General features: G+C 41.5%; 1 protein-coding gene across 4 annotated transcripts in view; it reads right to left on the bottom strand.

Moving 5' to 3' along the window:
• Positions 1-21,475, bottom strand: part of LOC139775316 (terminal nucleotidyltransferase 5C) — a 116,841-nt gene that overhangs the window by 14,009 nt on the left and 81,357 nt on the right. The window contains exon 1 of one of the 4 annotated variants that reach the window (XM_071711225.1): positions 1,811-1,915. The exons of the other annotated variants lie outside the window; for them this stretch is intronic. The gene's annotated coding sequence lies outside the window, so the exon portion shown is untranslated. Of the gene's footprint in view, positions 1-1,810; positions 1,916-21,475 lie in introns of those variants that run through there. 4 annotated transcript variants of the gene reach the window in all.

The following is a 21,475-nucleotide window of genomic DNA, read 5'->3' as shown; positions in this document are numbered from 1 at the left end:
CCGCTGTTACGAGGAGTGACGTCATTCGCAACGAATTCTAGTTCGTAATCGGCATTCCAGTTCTCGATTGCCGCGCAAGAGCTTTTATGCGGCGCCGATCTGTCGCCAGAAATCAGCCTATCGGTTATTATCTGACTTCTATGTGTGCTGTACGTGTTTTTAGATAATAGGTGTACTTCTTTGAAAGCAATTATGTCACGAACCAGATTTGTAGCAAGACGTCATGAGAGATACGACCGGGAGTTACAGTCTTTAATCTCGAGCAGCTTTTAGAAACGCGACGTGAAGTCTAGATACGCTAAATGATCGCGCAGATAAATATTCAATGTCAACAGGTTGCGAAAAAAAAAGATGACCATCAGTCAAAACTTTATTAGGAGTATCGCAGCTGATCGAAGATCGCGGATGAAAGGAGTCGACGGAGACGAGAGGAGGCGCCGCGAGAGTTCTAGAACGTCCCGTGTATATACCGCCGAGAAAGCTGGCGTCGAGACTTAGCGAAGGTCGCGTCTCGGGACGACCCGAGAAGTCCAAACTGAACTTCGGACTTGCATTAAACTGCTGAAATTAGTTCTGATTGAGTGTCACAAACGAGAATTGATTAGATAAAGTAACGGCGATAAAATGCATTTCCGGCACGTCTCTCTTCCGCACGATTTGCCGGAGGATTATCCAGCAACTGTCAATGAACACGCGTCATGTTTACGGATATATAAAAAAAAAAGTCGATTTATCGCTCCAGGCTCTACATTCCCCCTTTATTCGGCCCCCATGACTGACACCGCTTCGAAACAACAAAGCAGCGAGCTGTCACTTCTGTCAGATACTACGCACAATCAAGATCATGGATATGCCTTTGACGCACACAAAGTAAACCGCTATTACCACTTATTGACACGGGAGTGCTGTAATGCGGAAGAACGTGACCTTTTCGAACACATCTGTTTGACACTTTCGTCTATTTTTGACAGAGCGTGCCCCGAGGATTAGCCCGCATTTTTCAAAACCGTCATTTGCCTCGAGCTACAATCTCGCGCTGCCCAAATCTTGGGCCTCGATCCGTAGATCGAATTTTAGTGATTGATAGATCGGGCTTTTTCCTGCTCGTCAGTTTTCAATGCCGTTGTTTCGTGTATTATATTGCTTTCAAAACAACGAGTTCATTACGCTGATGGGTTAGCAGTCCTAACTCGCATGTAAGACAACAACTTCAGCGAGTCGACTTCGCACGCTTGTCAGACGTGCCGTCATAAACAGAAGGGTTAATTACTCACGGTAAATCGCCGCATTTCCCGAACGCTATATTATTTGCTTATTCTCCTACGACGCGCGAAAAGAAAACGAGCCAGCGAATCTTCAACCGGCACGCACCTCCTTTTGAAACTCCGACACGACAACAACAGAGAGAAAGCACTCGTAGCGATTTGGAACGCACGCCGGATACGCTATCACCGCAGTCGTAATGCCTCCACGGTATTGTTCCCTTAACGTTGGCACACGACAGCGTAAAGAAAGGCAGCTTCGTAAAAGAAGTCCTCTCTCGTAGACGAGAATTGTGATAAATCACTTTTCCGGAGCTTCACCTCCGAGAACCGTACATCGACCACTCTTGAAGCGGGGTTCAACGAGCGACGCGCGTTCCTCAGATCGACGCTCTTCAGCGGGCTGCGTGAAACGCAAGAATGACGAAGAAGCTGGTATCCACGGATCTACAGGTGCGACGCGAACAAACGCGTTTCCCGGAAAGCGTAGTAACGCCCCGGAGAGGGACGTCATAGGAGACGTAACAAAGGACACAAGGTATATCTACCTAAAAAAAATACACGTCGGACTGAACAGGTATCACAACGTTGGGCTGGTTGCGTCGTTCGAAGAGACCCGCAGCTGATGAGGGACACCAGCGAACTGAGGCCCGCGCGAGTGAAAGGCGGAGGAGCGGCTGGACTGGTGGTGGCAGCAACGGCAGCAACAGCAACCGCAACCGCAGCGTCAGCGGCAGCGGCGGCAACAGCAATACCAGCGACACTCGGGGGGTGTAGGAGGGCAAAGCCAGTACGAAGCCCTCTACTACCGCTACTACTGCCGTCACCACCGCGCTACCACCACTATCGTCGCCCGCTACCATTAGCAGACGTAATCCTGGACCGTAGACGTAGATCGTGTGCGCGCATCCTCGATCGTTTCGTCTTTGTCTCTCTTATTCCACTCCGCTCCGCCTATCGCGCGCGCGCGCGCGCGGGGGTAGTGAATGCTCGCCGGTGCTCTCTATGACGTCACGTGGAAGAACGCGGGGGTGGCTCTGAATGAAGTTCGTAGATTCGCAAGGATAGATTCGATCCAGCTTTCTCTCTCTTGGACAAGGAGCGTAGGTATCGGGGGTGTCGATAATTAGAGGTTTAATTCGCTGGGCAATTGTGGAAAACCGGGGATCAGTCGAGTTCGGTGATCTGAGCCTAATGCGGTGAAACGAAACGAAATCTCGCTTTTTCTTTCGTTCGACTAACGAATATCTATCTTTGCGGTTTGATTTGAATCGATTTCATTTCGCAAAAACGCGTAAATTCTCGTTAGACCCCGTTGGGGGTTGTAAAAAAAAGCAACTTCTACCCTTTTCGCAGTACACATAGATTGGAATACCGAGATATTTCATGTAGAATTGAGTCGCTTGCTCCTTTTTCACACGAAATATGTGGCGGAATGCGAAGCAATATGTGATATTAACTTATCGATATTAAATATCGGGGAAACATTTTTCTCATAGTGAATTGCAAACTTTGTCACAGCGAGTCTCGCGCGCTGAATGAAAAAATTATTCGAAAATGAGAAGGAATCGTCTCCTTCTAACGCTTCTCGTTATTAGATAGACGTTATTAGATTCGTGAAATGATTTTTCGCGAGAAAATTAAATCCCGTGTAACATCGGATACCGGTGCGAAACGAAATAAGGTGCAATTGTTCATTCCGGCAGCAAATGAAAGTACATCAGAGGATTGAATTGCTCCGCGGCTCGGAAAGAATCTGGCGAGGCTCGCTCTCGGTCGCCAAGTGCCGCAAAGAGGGACGGGACGTCCGGAACACCCGGTGTTACCTCGAGAACGGCGTACCGAATGCGGGGAGCCAGAGACACGCGTCACAGACAGATATAGGTATATACATTATACATGTATATATTTCTGGACGCCCACGCGCCTCGCGTCGGGGAGATGGCCTGGACCAACAAGGCGGCGACTCGCCAAGTACTATCGATTTTTACCCCGACACCCCGCAGTCGTCAACCCACGTCAAAACCGGTCGGGGCCGTCGGGGGTGTCGCGTTTACGTTACGCGCTCGCGCTATTTCGCACTGCGTAACGGGAGTACCCCCCCTGACCCTTCCGCATTCCCCCGGTCCTCCTCGGCTGATTTGATCGCGAGGGAGAGAAATTCACCGAGTGTTATTTATCGCCGAGTTCCAGGTGCCGGCGTTTCGAACCGGCGCGGCGGTCCTCCGCCGCGGCGCGGTTTCACGCCGTTTCGTCCCGCGCAGACGCGATGACATTACGAACGTCGCGCAGCGAACTTTTTCCCCTCCCTTCCCTTTTCCTTTTCATTTTCCCCCGATATCACAGATTGCGAAATAACACCGCCTCGCCGAGATTTGCGGCGCATCGACACGGAATTCACGCCTTATCTACCTTCCGGCTGCGAGAGGCGAAGAGCCGATTGTCTGCGGTAAAGCTGTAGCGCTCTTTTCTTTTAACGTAACAGGAACGCACGTATACAATACTTTTGTTATCACCGCGTAAGGCGCGTAAGCAAGCTTTGATCGTGAAATTCGTAACGTTCACCGGCCGTATAGGTATCGCGCATCTTTTGAGAACAGTTGTAACTTTTCGCGGAATGTGTTTCTCTCCGTATATGTTAAATCGTTTATTTTTAATGTTCCTCGCGTAAATAAAGAAATAAATACATTTTCAGCTAAAGGATTAAATTGGAATAATTAAGAACGTATCAACAGCTGTGGAATTACTCGATCGTTCATTAAAAATATTTCGCTCGATTGGTCCGCACAGGATCGCGCGGCGCCGGATATTTATTACGTTACATCCCGCATTTTAATCTCCCGATTAAAATGCGCATTACCAGAGGCGGAAAAACGGCGACGCAGTGCAATGACATTTCGCAGCGCGCCGCGGAACAACCTGCGGAACAAACTTCAAATTCACGTTTAATCACGTTACAAAGGTCAGCCGTTGACAAATTACCCACGTGAGGAGATTGGAAAGTGACGGATGCGAAGATTACTGCAGCCAATCAGACGCGCATCGACGCGCGATGGCGGCTCTCGGGGATCCAAATAGTCTCGTCGCTCGCAAATTGCATCCGCGCTGCAAAACGCCGCGCGGCATTCCTCGGTCGCGACGTGCCGCGCGCTGGCGAGTCAACTCTCCATGCAGCCGGGAGAGGACTTCGGACCTCGCGAAGGCGAGTAATCGTGACGCGACGTGAAAACGCGGAAAGAGACGCGCGCGCGCGCGCGCATCCGGAAACGCGTGCCTGCAAACGACGACACTCCGTAACTCCGTCCCCGCTGAAATACCGTGTTGCGCGGGGTCAACGAATTAGCGCGGCGAGAGATATCTCCCATGCGATCGCACCATTACAAGTCGTAATGCGGGATTACAGATCTCCTCCGCGCGCCCCTGGAATATGTCTCTTGTGCCGGTTTGGAACGTTAAACGGCGCGATGCAACTCGAAATGCTATAATATACACGAAGAAAATATTGTAAAAATTATATAAAAAGTATATTTTCTTTTACAATGTTTTTTGCTTGTTAAAACTGGGATATAAAGACTTTATGTTTATTATTCTGTTGTAGCAACCGTAACTTTTTCTCCGTGAATTACTATATATCTCGAGATATATCTATATAATTTATTATCTTTCGTTATTAAAAATTAACAATGCGTATTGTAGAAAATATGCATTGTTAATGAAAAATATGTAAGTTTTTTAATCTATGGACATTGTAAAAACTTATATAATAATTTCGCTTATGATCAACGTTTTGATGTTGGCATCTAAAATAAGTATGTTAATATTGTAATTTTCACTGCATATAATAAAACGTACAATTTGTATAAAAAAACAACTACACTCTCAGGTTATATATATAAGATTTCTATCTCACTTTAATAAAGTCCGCTTTATATGACATATTAATATACGAGTAATTACAATCATCCCTTTGTAAAATACAAAATAACATTTATAAATATCATACTTTTCGTCATATATCTCAGGATAAAAACTTTTTGCAATTTTTATTACATTTTCTTCGTGCGTCTTCTTATATTAACCACATAAAACGTTCGTTTAGATGATTTACACAAAGAGTGTAGAGTTTAAAAAAGTAACGCGAAAAAATGTCTATATTGAGCGTATACGTGATGGAGTTTTAAATATAAAGTAGTAGCTTCGAGGTATGTAATCTTCGATGTGTAATCAAATGAAATCGAGAAGAGAGCGACAAAATAGCGGAGCTATTTATATCGAAAGAGCACAAAGCAGATAAAAGCTGTCATACGATAAATTGAAAGTTGTTTATAAATATCCGTTCTGATCTCCGATATTAAAGCGGGTATTTTCATTGCATATTTACATGCGACCGTTCGATCTGCATTTTATATCGACAATTAATGCGATCTTTATTAATTTAAATATTTATCGATTGCTCTCTACGGGAATACGAGTTCTGATTACGTAACATAAACAGTGATTGTAATATTTAATATCTACATCGATCGAGTAACCCCTTTTCCAAAGGCGGCTGCTTTAATTCAGTTCTCCTGAACTTTAATTCAGTTTTCCTGAAACGTTGCGTGCACCCGGCTACGCATTCCACTCCCGTAATTATCTCGCAGCAGGCTAAACGAGTTCGGGTAGGAGCAGGTTTAATTGATAATACATTTTCATTCAACGTAACGTAACGATCACGGCATAGTAATGGGGCCATCGATCGATAACGCTGCTTAGACAATAACATCGTAACTCGTAAATCTTAAAACAATAAAATCGTAAAGCCGCGTTTAACGAGACGAATGAGGCGAGTCATGATCAAGTAGTTACGAGTGCTGACATTAAAAACGCTAACAGACTATACTTGTCAAAAATGAAATAGCAGATATGTATATGTGTTCGGAGAAACAGGTGTACTTCAAAAAAATATACAGGACGTCTCAAACTCATTTTATATTAGTTTCCGTCTATTTGATACTCTTTGATCAATTTTATGTTTTTTTCCACACCGAAAATTTGGTTAAACGCCTTTTTTTTATTTTCCTTTTTAACTTTCAGTAATTTCAACTTTATTTTTGTCGAATAAATATCGCGATTCCATCAATCGGAATAATTTTCAATGAAAAGGGTGTAGTGAATCTGGAAGATGCAAAGTATCATCGTTACACTATTATCATTGTACGTTCTAGATATTTAGCAAATACTAACATTATCCGCAAAATAACTGGTATAGTCATAACGTATATAACAGTGAAATAATTTGATCCCGTTGTTCGCACAGGTATGAATTTTAAAGTGAAACATCCTGTATAGCATTGCGAATGCTCACAATAAACGTATACAATGCTGATTCACGTTCCTCTAGAATATATTACACAGCTTTTAATTCATGTTAGAGAGATATTTTGCTAGTAATCGTGATTCCGTTGCGCGCGCGGTAAATTCATAAAGCCATAAAATCGGGGATTGAAACGCATTATTTCCAGCGAGTTGTTCGTACGTGTATTATGATCGCGATCGCAATTACGAGTATTACGTGGCGTGTCTGACTCGTCGTGTTGTCGCCACAGAATAACCAATCCTCTCTCTCCTCCCCTGCAATATTCTCTCGCACGCTCCATCGTAATAGCCGGCACCCACGTTGAATACCACAACTGTGCGCAGATTAAAATTCTATTAAAATGTACCATCCACTTTGAATAAAATGAGATTAAACAAATTGTGTGTATTATCCACTTGTCATTCTGAAGTTTAATTCCTTAAAATTTGCAATATTCTCGATCTTTTTATAATTGCAGCGTCGGTATGTTATTTTTATTAAAAATAAATTAACTATCACATATGCGTACGCGTATGTGCATACGTACATATATCTTCCAAAAATTCTTCAGGTGTATGTGCGTGTAATATAATATTTATATAATGTTTTTTATATTTATATTATATATATTTTTACCATTACTTTTTTTTATCTTGTACATTTTTTATATAAGAACATATACATATATGCATATTCTTTACTTCCATCCTACATATTCATATACACGCACAAACTTTCCTTCTGTCTTTATCTCTCTATTATGTCGTGACTCAACTCTCTATCCGGCGATATGTATCGACGCGCAGGCAATGAGTATAGGTACGTACATCGTTCGTCTTACATCGCCGCAATATGTGCGGGCGACGCGATATGCGCAACGGCGTTACATACTTGTTGACAAGGGCGCGTTGGCAGTTATGGGAGATACGGTTGTCCGAGAGAGGCTCGACATATATCTCCGCCTCGGAGAGACGTCAGAGCGCGCATCGTTTCCGCGTGATTCAGATTCTGGCAGGCCGTGCCAGGCACTCGTGCACACACCAGCAATGCACGACTATGCCACGAAGGTTTCCCGGTGTAATAATTCGAGACATTACCGCGCGGCTCGGGCGAGCGGGGGGACTCGCGGGGCAAACTCGCCGTCCGGGTCCGAATCTCTCCGCGCGTCGTTGCGCCATTGAGCGAGCGCTGCGCGTTATCGATCGCGACTCCTAATGGAGTTCAATTATGGTGAAAAGGGCACGAGCCCGATATGAGAGATACGTTTATAACAGACCGAGGTTATCGACTGCGAAGTTCAATCGATGCTCGTACGTTAGCATTATCTAATATCTGCACACAGGCCACCCGCGCGTACGAGCCAATTCCGCCAAACAATATCGCATTACTAGATTATGGATAGCATATGGGATATACGCGTTCGGAGAAATCACGCGTTTTCTCTGACCCAGGTGCTTTGCGGGTCAGTCTATCACAACGCTCCCGCGCCTTCGAAATCATTGATCGAATAAACATCATTAAAGGACCCGCCGGTTTTTTCTCTCGCAATTTCGACCCCTAACCTTTGGCCTTCCTTGCTATTTTCGCGCAGGAAAGTGGAGTGGCGTTCGACCAGCCGAGAGAATAAATACTCAGGGTGGATCAACGATCGTGAAAGACGCGGCGAGGAGCCAATAATTCGCCGGACGACTTCATCGGTGCGAGGTGCTTATAGCATACGCCGCTATCGAATCGCTACCGGCGGATCTATAGACGCGCGGCGAGGAGCTGATAAATAATTAATCGCGCATCGACATGTTAAAGAATTTAAGAGGCGTATCTGTCGCGGATGTGCGCGCTACGCTGTCAATCCGTTTTCGCGCGAAACGTCATTCGCTGGCCTACATCGCCTCCCGGGGACGTGAACGCCGCGCGCGGCTTGGAAAAATTGCCGCTACCGAGCCATCATCCGACACACGTGCCCGGGGCACACGAGGCCTCTCTTTTACATACGTGCAGGCGGTAAATCCCGCGCGTCCACGACAGGTGAGAGACGATTTAATGTCGAGTGCGCATCGCGATGCCTCGCGACGTGCTCACCCGCGATCGATCTGCATCCGTGTACCTATATCCTATGTGGATAGGGAAAGAAGTTGAATTTCAGCGCGACGTTTCAGTCGAGAGAAAATGGGAGAAAATAAACCGGTTAAAACGAACTCTGATCCTCGACGCGGAAGAGACGGACGAGACACGATTTTGTCGAGTGGATTATAAATATTTGATCGAGGTCGGAATTTTTATTTAGCAAAGAGATCTAATTATATCCAAACACATATTATCGGGTTACAGGATTTATTTCGCGTCGGTGAGAAGGAAAGAGATACCGACTCGCACACATAGGTTTAGAATCATGTAAAAAAAACAGCTTCTTACTCTCTTTAAAGGCCTACAATAGGTCCACAATACGTGGAGTAAGCCTGGAGTAAGGAGTAAGAGTAGGCAGGATTAAGCGTTATAGCCTGTTGGGTTTTGATTGGCCGAGCGTAAGTGTAAGAGTAAGAGTAGGAGTAAGAAATAAAATTAATTTATTTCGCTTACGCCCTTACGCCAGCTCTCTTAAATCGAAAATAGCCCTCTTATGCCTACTCTTACTCCTTACTCCACGCTTACTCCGTGTATTGTAGACGACGCTTAATAGATCGAATTTATCAGGGTACATGTGACGGTAGACTGTATAACTATGAAAAAGAAGAAAAATACTAGGGAAGACTGAAGAGCAACGTGCCACAAGATGCATATCGGAAGATAGATTTACTAAGTATGGTGTAACTCGCACAAAATTAGATTTAAAAAGAAACTGGATTACACGCGCAATAAAAATTAACAGCACGCAAACAGCGGGAGGGGGTGGAGAGGAAGATACGAGCAGACTCGTGCAGTAACTATATCTCACGGAAGATTGTAAGATATAGTTACTGCGACTGTAGAATCTACGACGGCACACGAGCTAAATGATGTGCTATAGCGTATAGTTACTACAAACGTTGCGTGATTTATGTATCACTAACGACGGCGTAGTTTACGGAACTTTCCCATTTGTAACGTCAAGCCGGTCGCTGCGCCACGATACTGTGTTGGATAAAAAGTAAACGTACCTAGCAATGAAATATAGCTGCTCGAGGGAAACGTCAGAAGTCAAAGTTAGAGGAACCGGCGATAAATACAAGCCCCTCCTTTTCTCGGTTTATGTCGTTCCTCCGTCTACTTTGTTTACCTTCGTCTTAATGAGACACAATGTTGAAGCAGGATTCGGCGGGATTCACGTCGGACACGCGAAGCGCAGTTATCATCGTGTTTAACGCGATTGCATGTAGGCGACGTATGACTGCACGTTGCCAGACGCGCGATTCGCGTGTCCCGAGCCGCCCAATACAGATAACACCCTACCGAGTGTGGGTGCACTTTCGCGTGCAACGAAATAGCGTGCTACCAGTTGCGCGCATATCCGTTTTTCCCGAATCTGCCGGGCGAGCGTTCTGAAGCCTGACCAAACAAACGAGTGTGAATGAACGAATCTGTTTCAATGAGCGCTCCGGATGGTACCGCGAGCACGAACGAGTCCAAGTTAACAACGTTCCATCTCCTGTCGGTGCATCAAAGAAAAAGAGACACGCTCGTTCGAGCTCATCGTTTCGACGTTTCGAAAATTTTTTCCTACAACGCGTATTTTAAAATCCTCCAAAAACCCTTAAGGGCTAAAAATAAATCCCTTAAGTTTTCTCCCAATAATTAAAAGTTAATTCCAAGTTGAGATTAGCGGTAAAGGGAGGCTACAGACACTTTGGCTACTTCCGCGTTGTTCAGATATATTCGATTTTATGAAAATACGTGACATAAACAGACGTAATAAATATATCATAACATATACCACAACACATACTTATACAAACAAAAAAAGCAAACAGTTGGGGACCAAATTATTCCAAGTCAGACCGAACGAGCCAATGTAATCTACTGTGTAGCGCATAAGATTTTAATATAGATATATGTAATAAGAAGGTAAATATTTTTAATAAATATAATATAAGATTAATTTATATTATTATAATATAAATCAATACAATTCTCAACAATATTACAGATCTTTGCATTTTCTTCCCAAAAAATGCCTTAAAATTTCTCCTAAACTTTTTATTCCCTCAAAAAATCCTCCGTAAAAATAAAAAAACTCCAAATTTGAGAAAAAAATTTAACAACAATGATATCTCGTCTCTTCGTGATCATTCATCCCTAGCTCGGTCCGAATTTATTCACGATCGTGGATTTTTTACGCAATTTCTTCTCTTTTATTTTTATTTTTGCAGGTGAAAGCGCGATCGCGGATCGTATATGAATCGAATCCCGAGTCCGGGATGTTCAAACGTTTTATCGTTTCGCAGTCAATAACGAATCTATTACTAACGCAATTGATTTGTTAATTGGAAATAGAATTCGATCCAGAAATTCTACACTGTACAGAGTGTACAGAGCGTACCACCTAAGGGTTATTGTATTTTTCATCCGATAAACTTTTCATATTTTACAATGATTTTCAGTACAGCCTGAGCAGATAATTAAGATTTATTCTCAAAAGGTATCACCAAAGTTTGGTAATACCTTTCGAGAATAAATCTTAATTTTTTAGTCATGATTCGCCAAAGAACCTATATAATTAAGAGGAAATATATGTTCGAGGCCCTCTTCACGTCATCGAGAGGAGTTTTTCGTAGAAAATCGCTAACTGTCGCGTGACGTCAAACGACGTTGATCAGTGCTAATAATCGACCTCGGACGGCAGAACCCCGATCTATTATCGTTTGAGTCATCTGCCGGCCAGCTCGATATACCGAAAGAGAGCAAATAACAATGCGGAAATACTATCGAGGGTGAACGCCGCCCGGTTTCACCATGACGCCGGTAGCCTGAATCAACTGAAGGACGTGCAGGTAACAGCCGACAAGAAAAGGAAGGACGTCTCGACAGTTGTGCCGACAGCTGTGTTGGCTTGACCTGTCGCGTCGAAAGTATGAGTCGACCTACACAAGTACCCGGTAATTCGCCCACTTTCTCTTGACTGAATGGCCACTTGTCACGCACTTAGACAATTTGAAACCTTTCGTAGGAAAGACGTAATTGAATATTCTATCTTTCTTGCATCTTAGACATGTTTAACGTCAAGCATACTAGCCGCGAGGAAAACTGGACGAACCGTGAACGGTTTAAAAGCTTTGATTTACGTACAAATATAAGAACATGTATAGTTGAATTTCAAGTTCGTAAAATTTCTTTGACTTTTTTGTTTTCGAGACCGTTGGAAATATTAAAATTGTCAAAAAGTTCGTTTTATTTTGTGCACTGAAATAATTAATTCAAAATGAGACTAAATCAATTGATAAAGGAAGAGTAAAAATGTAACGCTTACGGTGTCGCTATACGGTGAATTGATAGCTAAACTTTTAATCGTTATTATGCATTATCGAGCGTAATTCTATATATAAGAAAAATGTATTTTTTAAAATAACTAAATAGAAATTCTCTGTATTGATATTATATACTTAGTTACATCAAATAAAAATTAATCACATTTCATAAATTCACAAGGAAACATTTCTGTTCGCTGAATTTCTCTCCTCTTAATCTCAAATTAAAACGCGATATTCGTTATTCATAATATTAATTTGCAAAAAGCTTTAAATCTACAATTTTAGATATCTTTGTAGTTAAATTTAAATTTCAAAATTCTTAATAAATAAAAATCAAATCTATATGTAGAATCCGATTAACGATTACATTGAAGTGTGCGCCTCTAATTAACGCATCAGAAAAAAACTTTATTGTTCACGCTAGTAAAAGCCTCTTGCCGTTCACGCTGATAAAGACTTCGTCGCTCGCGTTTAGTATGCCGACGGGGCGACGTTTCGAATCGCGCTCGGGGCACCCCGCGACTTCCGCTTACGCGTCGGTGAGAGGTGGCCAAGGAGAATGAAAATCGAAATGAATATTCGGCCTTCGTTCGAACGGGACGCGCGGTACGGTCGTAGAATCGTCGTCGTCGTCGTAACTGGAAAACGGGGTCACCGTGTATACGCGAGTAGGGACGACGTCGTAGAAGAGCCGAGGATGTCCCAGTTTCGTGCCGCGAGGGTCGTTGCACCCGACCACCGTCAGCCGGTGCCGCATCGGGTGCATCGTCGGTTATGTACGCCGGTTGCGGAACGGGGGGCAAAGGGAGAGGCAAAGGCGGGGGGGGGGGGGGAGGGAGAAGTTCGATTTCGCGATCGCGCGCGCATCCGGGAATCCCCGACTCGTCATTGTTTTCATCAGTTGACGTATGGACAGCGCTGAAATGCGAGTCGAAAAATGAAAATAAAATAAACGAGGAACACAAAATGAAATGTACATACGATAATTCAAAGGATAAAATGTTGCGACTGAAATAGAGAATGAAATAGAGAACAAAGAGGCATGGTTGGGAATTTTGAGATATTAGAAGCTGCTTGAGATTAAAATATTATCTTATCTTGAATAAGATTTCCCACATTTTTTAACCTTTCGGTTTAAAAAAAAAGGAAGATACTGTGCCATACACGTACCACACAAAACTCTGTATATCAGATTACCGTATAGATTTCAATTTATCTTTTGCTTTATTTTACGTTTTATTTTCTTCTTTTGTTCCTTTATTATCGTGCTACGGCATGTTTCGTATAAACGTATGTTGTAATAGAAAACAAGACGCTGCAATCATGTCGAAAACGTTAAGTAAAGTGCGTCAGATTGAATGATAGAAAGACAATGCGGCACGGAGTTTCCCTCGCGCTGCACGCAATTCACGAATTTGCAGAAAATTAATTTATACATCAGATACGGATGTTCGTAATTGAAACATATACGCTCGTCTGAAAGGAAGGAACATAAAATAAATCGATGTAGAAACTATTTCATAGCTATTCAGATTTGTAGATATTCTGTATATTTATGATTATGATCGCGATGTAATAATATAATGATAAATTTCCTTTTCGAGTCCGCGACGTCTATATAAATAAAGGTACTTAACATCTTAAAAAAAATAATAATAATAAAAATACTACGCTTGGAATAAAACCAAGGGGAAACTCAATCTATACTTGACTCATTCTAACGTCTTTCAGCTTCAAATTCCTTTCTCTCGATATTGGTATCTGCCGAGTTTATGCCGTTGAGCACTTTGAGTATCTCACTTATCGATAACCCAGGATGCGAACAAGAATCGTCGTGCCGTTGAAGCTGACGCTGTCTTTGAAGTAGCGGGAGGAAAAGATTATGCGGGATATGACTGCGTGCACCGCGGCGACAGACTTTTCATCTGAAGTTGAAGAGAGACGCGATAAGTCCGAGATAACCGGAATAACGAGACATCACGTCTCTAATCTCGTGGAGCAAGTTGAAAAAGAAAAATTGAATCCGCGACTTCTTTCATATACATAAGCCTGAAGCCTCTCCCTGGATATCCCATGCACGCTTTTATTGTTTGTGCATAGAGATGGGCCCGGGGCTGGTATGAAATAATAGTTTAGAGATAATCTACGCGTAGATTACATATATAAACGGGACCAGGATTGCTGTAGACTATATAATTCACGTGGTTTCTCTACGTGGGAATATCGTACATAATGAGAATATCAACGTGCACTTCTTTCTCATATAAAATGTAAACTACGAGAAAGGAAGGAGGGGAGCAGGGGGGACAACTAGGAAATTAGCCCGAACCGCTCCTAATTTCCACTCTTCACAATTACATACATACGTAAGAGATACACCTGTTAAATGTATTATGTTCATAAATATATCATGTAATTTATGAATAAAAAGAACTGTTTAATACAAGATGTTACGATAAGTAAGCTATCTCACTGCGTGAAAATAAAATATTCAGACGAAAATTCATTGGTAAAAGATATTAATTTTCTCGAAATTAAAAACCGGGTTCTTCTTAGATGGATCACGTATCTTCACGAGCTCATACAAGAATAGTTCTCTCGCAGATGACGTAAGGAAACATGCACAATAGAAGACGATGAGAGAAAGATAGCGAGAGAGCCGAGCTAAAAAGCGCAAAGAGAAACACGAGAGTTCGCTGATAGCGAAATGGCAGTATCTGACGCGGTTTGAGGGAAAAAAAAAGGATGCTCGAGAGACGAAACGAGGCACCTCTCGTATATAAATTTACTACCGCGATATATGCGTACGCGGCTGGCGTGTGTGGATGATCCTGGTGCGCGCGTGGTGTGGTAACGCGAGCGGTTACGTGCGCGAGCAACGCGAACCAACCGTGACGTCATTGGTCATTGATCTTCGGTGCGTTGACTAGCGTCCGCGCTGATACGTCCCACTCCCGCATCACGTGTCGTACTCTTCCCTCCCTCCCCGACCCTCAATCCCGATTCTTGCGGGCAGCTTATCTCGCGCAGGCTGCCGTAATTTTTCCACGTATATAACTATCTCTCCAGCCGGATAATTCCCCGGTCGTAAACACGTCCTGATTCGCCGAGGAGTCGCGCATTTAAAAGTAAAACGCGCGCGCGCGCGCGCGCGCATCCGTTTCGCTATCACAAACGTGGATACACACAAATCCGTTTGCCTACTTTTCCCTTAATAGAATTGCTAGAGGATTCGACATTAAAATTTCACGCGAATTGCGCGAGAGGCTCTCCCGCGTGTGAAATTTGGAAGGGAGAAATCAACTCTTGGATCTGCCACTGTTACACAATCGTTCTGTAAAAGATCTCGTCTTACGTTTACATACGCGATACACACGTATATGCGCTCATCGAATATACACGTCCCATTTTTAGAGATCAGAATATGCAAACTCTTTTATGCAAAACTGGTTTTATAATTACGTGACAGTCGCGCAGCTGCGAGGCACACACGTTGCGACATTCATCGAAGTCCTTGAACTTCATTTTATTAGATCTTCGTGATGCAACGCGATTCGCATAATTGACAACAGTTATAATATTAAATACGATTATCATAAATTAGCATACAACTTTTAACCCGTACACACATGCCGAAGTATTTCACCGTGATATACAATCAAAGGTCCAAGACTGAAGTTATAAACAATTTTCTCGATATTCTCTGTTATAAGATACCGGAGATAAGATACCGGAAATTTGATCTCTTGATCTGTCATCTGTTAAATAGTTAAATTAACACAGCCAGCATATAAAGTACACTTTTCTATACACAGCAGTATTGACATGGCAAAATAATATTCTTTTTTTGTTAACGCAATATTTTATCCCACATACTATTATTTTATCTCTAAAAATAATAATACTTCTAATCTCACGGGAAAATATTAAATTTGTAAGAAAAAAAACATATATGGCATTTTACTTTAATTTTAAAGAAATTTAGATTGCGATATCAACCGCAATGTTATATCTGAGGTATTAATTGTCTCATAAAAAAGCACAATCATCTCCATCGCCTAAATAGGAATGTAATCAGGCTAAATTTATAAACGAGATGTGTTGTACTTTCGTTATCTAGCGCTTTTGGAAGTCTGAAAATGTTCCTTCAAGCGAGAAATGGAAAATTTCTGTCGTCGCCACGAGTTCGAGAGAATTTCGTGCGTAGGATCCGTTAATGAAAATACAGCGTTGAAAGCAAAAGCAAAAGCAGAAGAGAAGATCAGATTCGTGGTCGCATAGGGAAGGAAGTCAGTTGAGATCCAAACGGCCGTTAAATTAATAATTAACCGTCACCGAATCATTGACGTCACGTTGGACCGGGGTCACCTCTGTTATTTTCGCAAAATACGACTCAGCTGATGCGATGGCGCAGGGAGAGAAGGGATGTGATAGGGGAAGAGGGAGGACAGAGGAAAAACGACATCGTATCGACTGATTTGGCGAGGGACGGGCGGCAAGGAGAAAGGAAGCGAAAAGGGACGGGGCGCGCGAACGCGTGGGGGACGAGAAAAAGGAGGATAATAGAGAGGGAAACCCGAAGGGGTTTCGCCAGGAAACACGGCGACCTTGCCGAGGTTAAGCAAACCCTTGATGGCTACGTCGACCAAGTTCGCGGCGGCTTCAACGCGATTCAACTACCGGAGTACTCTCTCGGTCATCATCGTTGCAAGATCATGGGGCAGAACATTATCCTGTTAACGATGATGATAGAAATTTTCCGTTACTCGTTTCGCCGAAGCGGTAAAGAAACTCTTATCAGGCTTCCAAACGTGCCGAACAACGAAGGCGGAGAGTACTGCTTTCAAATTAGTTTGAATGGATTCCTGTTTATCGAAAAGCCGACGGAGACGGTCGCGTATAACGAAGCGAGTTATCCTATATAGGTATTCATGTAGTTAGCTTTCAACTAACGTGAGATTATCACTTGACGATTAAATTTGCAGTACGGTTTAACTATTAGGTACGCAGAGACGTGCGATTCAGTTAAATTACGTTTATTAGGAGAGCATACATCATTGGCGTAGCGATTACGCTACTTGAAGTAATTTCGCGAAATTATGTGCGTTAAATTCCTTGCGTTAAATAATTTATTATAATCGCGTAATGCAGACAAAAATTACTTCTAGTATTAACGAATTTTTGAATATAAAAGAAAATAATCTCAAATGTTGAAGAAATATAAATCTTATTTATAGCAATTTTTGACGTTTCGATCTCCAAACAATTGTGACACCATATAAATATGTAACATACAAAGGATAAATATGCTACATAAAATATATGCTGCACAGTGGAATGATAATTTATTTCGCGATTGCATAACGACTGGAAACGATTGGATCGCTCGGAGCGCGAAGTATCGAGACATCTCGAGGGCCCGTTAGCCTCGCGCGACGAGAAAGTGTCGCGGATAAGTACGTTTGTACGTGTCACCGACGGACGAGCGCGAGCGGCGTAATTCGCGGGTAAATCTGTTCTTTAGCCGCGCCGGCCGCGCGAGAGCACGATGACGCGCCGCGCTATTATAATTCTCCCATTTGCGTGCCATTAAGTAACTCTATTTATGCATAACAATGCAGCGTGCGTTTTACATTGGTACGGCGACAAAGCCACGTGTGAATTAATCGCGCGAACATCGTTAACATCGCGCAATGTAACGCAACGAATGCGCTTTCGTCGTAAGCATCCCCACATTTCCCGCTCGGCGGATTGTTTCGTTGAGCATTATAATCGTTGAACGTTAAAACGCTAAAAGCTCTGCGCGCCACACCTTAAGACTTCGGCTTTAAAAGAGCCGAGTTCAATAATACGTATAAATACTTAAGGAGCTTTGCCAGGATCGCACTTTCGACCTCTCGTTCCCTCACAAATCTTCTCCTTCTCTCTACATGCGCACGTAGAATCCGTCACGTGAGTAGGAATGCACGTGAAGCTATGCGAAAGAATGATGATATGTTGAAAATTTATCGGCATCTATACTAGCAGAGTTTGGAATGTCATAAATATATAATATTACATATAAATACAGTTTCGAAGTGAAGCACGATTTTTTTTAACGTCAATGATTGAAACTTAAAGACACAAAAATTAAATGTACAGATTAATCTTAATGTGTTCTAAGAATTTCAGTCGAAATTATACCTGTCTTGATTCACTTATCAGTAGATATAATATAATTCATTCATTAAGATAATTAATATTATTTATATCGGCGATAACTGAGTTTGATATTTGCGTATGATTAAAAAAAATTCTTTTGTATTATAGAGAGCTCGTAATATTTGATATTATTTAATATTTGATTTATGTAATCTCTCTAAATTAGAATCGTTTTTTTTTATATCTTAATATTGGAAAAGTGCCATCTTCAGCAAGATTTTGATGAGAGAATCTCATTAATTTTGCAACTATTTATATTTTAATATTAATAGCGTAAATCTGAGTAAAACAATCATTACCATTATCTGCCTTGAATTAACTTTTTATTAAAATAAAATCGTACATGTGGTAAATAAACACGTATTATAGATAAGATTATTTATCGAGTATTTTCATACCCATTATCTCGTTGTTCATTACATTGTAACTTACTTAAAACATATGACATTATCGCAACCCGTGATATTTCACCTTTGACTTCTGCTAATTGTAAGCCAATTACTACCTAACGTCAACCCCGATACCTTATAAAATACGATTCTATGTCTACGTAAAAGAATCATCCTCGTACACAGCACAACATGGAGCGAGAGTCGCTTTTCAAAGCGTATAGAACATCGACTTTTCCTGATTTCATATTCTAGCAATAATCCAAATCGTTGATATTAATAATATGCAGTTTCATGAAATACCAGTTATACGTGCAATTACGGCTGCATTTGTCACACAGATTTTATATAGAGTAATCAGAAAGTGTAGCTCGCACGATTTATCGTTGTTGCTTCATGTTAACAAATAACATTACGATACCATTAACAACCTTTGGGCTGTTTGCTCTTTATCGAAAATATATAACCTCGGTATATCAGGTCAAATACGGCAACAATGTAATTAACGAACATTTAAACATTCATTAATTTTGAAAGATTGGTGATATTGTTGTTATTCACGAGCACGATTTCTCTCTCGGTCGTCTGCGCAAGTGATGCAAGCTATTTACGACTTCAGAAGTCTGGAATTGTAGACGATTAAGCATCGCGTGCAATTGCAGTAATTACATTATCTTTAATATTATTATGCATTATAAGATTCTTATCGTTTGAGTATAATTTAAAAAATATTATGTATATTTTTTAACGAAACTATTCGAACGTCGTTGGATCGAAATGATAAGATTATTACTGAGCTATTTGATATTTTATCGTGTAAGTTTTTTAACTTCTATAAATAGCGTGCGAGCTGCGCGCGCCGCTCGTATTATCTAATCGCATAAATACAAAAAGTTGGAATTAATAATTTCTTGGTAAAAATTAGTCGTACTTTTTCAACTTTTTTTTTTACGTAAAGTATTTTAAATATTTCGAACTTGAGTGATTATCCGAAAAGCTTTCAAGTGAAAATCGGTTATCGCGTGAGTCTCGCAAAAATTTAAGGTTTTTTAAATTTATGATTTTCGTGCCGAATACTCACGATGATACAGACCCATACATATCGATACAAAATATTTACGCTTTGTCTGCCGATTTTCATATTGTAGATATCTTTTTCTAAACATTGTTACGAAATATCGGAAAGAACCTATCGCATCCTGTGTCAAAGGGTCAAAGGGACCAAGGGTCAAAAGTTAACAACGGGATCAACATGTTTCTTTAAATCTCTTATGCAGTTCTTCTAGCGATTACGTTTCTCCAAAAATAGTCGCCGTGCATATTATATCAGGCCAACGCGGCTCAAGAGTGCAACGATATCGGCGCAGAATACGATTATCGCAAGTTGCAATTATCTCAGCGACATTGTGTGCTTGTTTTTTTTTTATTTTTTTTAATAAGTTCCTTGAATCCAATCACATTCGTCACGATATCTTTAAGGATATTTTTATGAGCAATTACATCTTGTATTATTTTTGGATTAATTATACGTCTCTCTACGATTAAACTCTTTCAAACGTTTGACTTGTCCAATTTACAAAACAATTTTAATATAATGTCAAGTGCAAAAAGATATTCAAGAAACTATATAGCCACTTAAGAGCAATTTTAGAAATAGAAAGATTAAGAAATCAGAAAACAACATGATGTGCATCATAGTGGAGTTAAATTATAGAAGATTTTAAATTTACAATTATTTTCCGAAATTTATAATAAATTTCAATTATAATGAATCTTTAAAAACAAAAGATTAGTCAATTTTTTCATGTATGATTAAAAAATTGTCTCTAATTCGATCATTATAACTAAACTTGAGAGAAAAATAATAAAAAGCGCACAAGAGATCGGACTGTATGAAAAAAATTAGGAGAAAAAGCAGATAAATGTAGAAGGTTCTTTTGATCCAAGAATAGATGAAAATAGTTCACAAGATAGATTCTATGGTTCGCCTCGGAGCTGTTAAAACCGAGCTGAAGAAAATTACTCGACAACAAATTAACGAGTCTCCTCCTCGTATTAATAACGAGTCGAAGAGAAAGAAGGAGAGCGAGAGAGAGAGAATCCAGTTTGTAAGAGGGCAGCCTTGTACAACCTCATCGTCACCATCCCTTTTACGAGACGGAGTAGATGCATCTGACCGAGGTTGATCGGCGACCTTTCGGAGGAAAGGGAAGCCCATGATCGAACTCTCGCGCGAAGAGAGAGGTACGGCCAAGGACAGGAAACGGCGAGAGAGAAGGAGCGGTATCCGTATTCGAAGGATCAAGTGGCGTTTCTCGTTTCTGCGAGAACGGCGCGGCAGCGCGTATATTACCCAACCGGATAAATTTACATTCACGAAGCGCCTGGCTAACGACTGACGTCTGGCAAACAAACTATAAAATAAGCCGCAATTTTTTGCGGCCGAGCTCATTAGGTACACGCAAATTAATTTCACGATCAAGTCCGCGCGTGGAATAATACCCGCTCCGCCCGATCGATGCTAGACATAGACAAAAGATTCACTTTTTATTGCTTAAATTGTTCCAATTATTGGAATAATTTCGGATAAAGAATTGAAAGTGCACTGATCTGAGATTCATGTTTTTAAAATCGAGCGTTGTCCACGGTGTGAGATGTACCTTCAAGTTACTGCTGATTAATTGCTATTTCCAATGGAAATAGCAATTAGTCAGCAGTAAAACTTTCAATTCGACGATAATTTTCTGTGATAACAAACGGCGGTATCGCGCATGAAAGATAGAACTTTATTCATTATACTGCAACTTATTATGTGATTAACGATAGTGCGAAATCATAAAGTTA

This window comes from Temnothorax nylanderi, unplaced genomic scaffold (assembly GCF_030848795.1).
Source record: "Temnothorax nylanderi isolate EJ_2023f unplaced genomic scaffold, tnyl_v1.0 TNYL_tig0096_pilon, whole genome shotgun sequence".
Lineage (NCBI taxonomy): Eukaryota > Metazoa > Arthropoda > Insecta > Hymenoptera > Formicidae > Temnothorax > Temnothorax nylanderi.
Note: the sequence above shows the minus strand (reverse complement) of the source record. Positions and strands in the feature narration are given on the sequence as shown.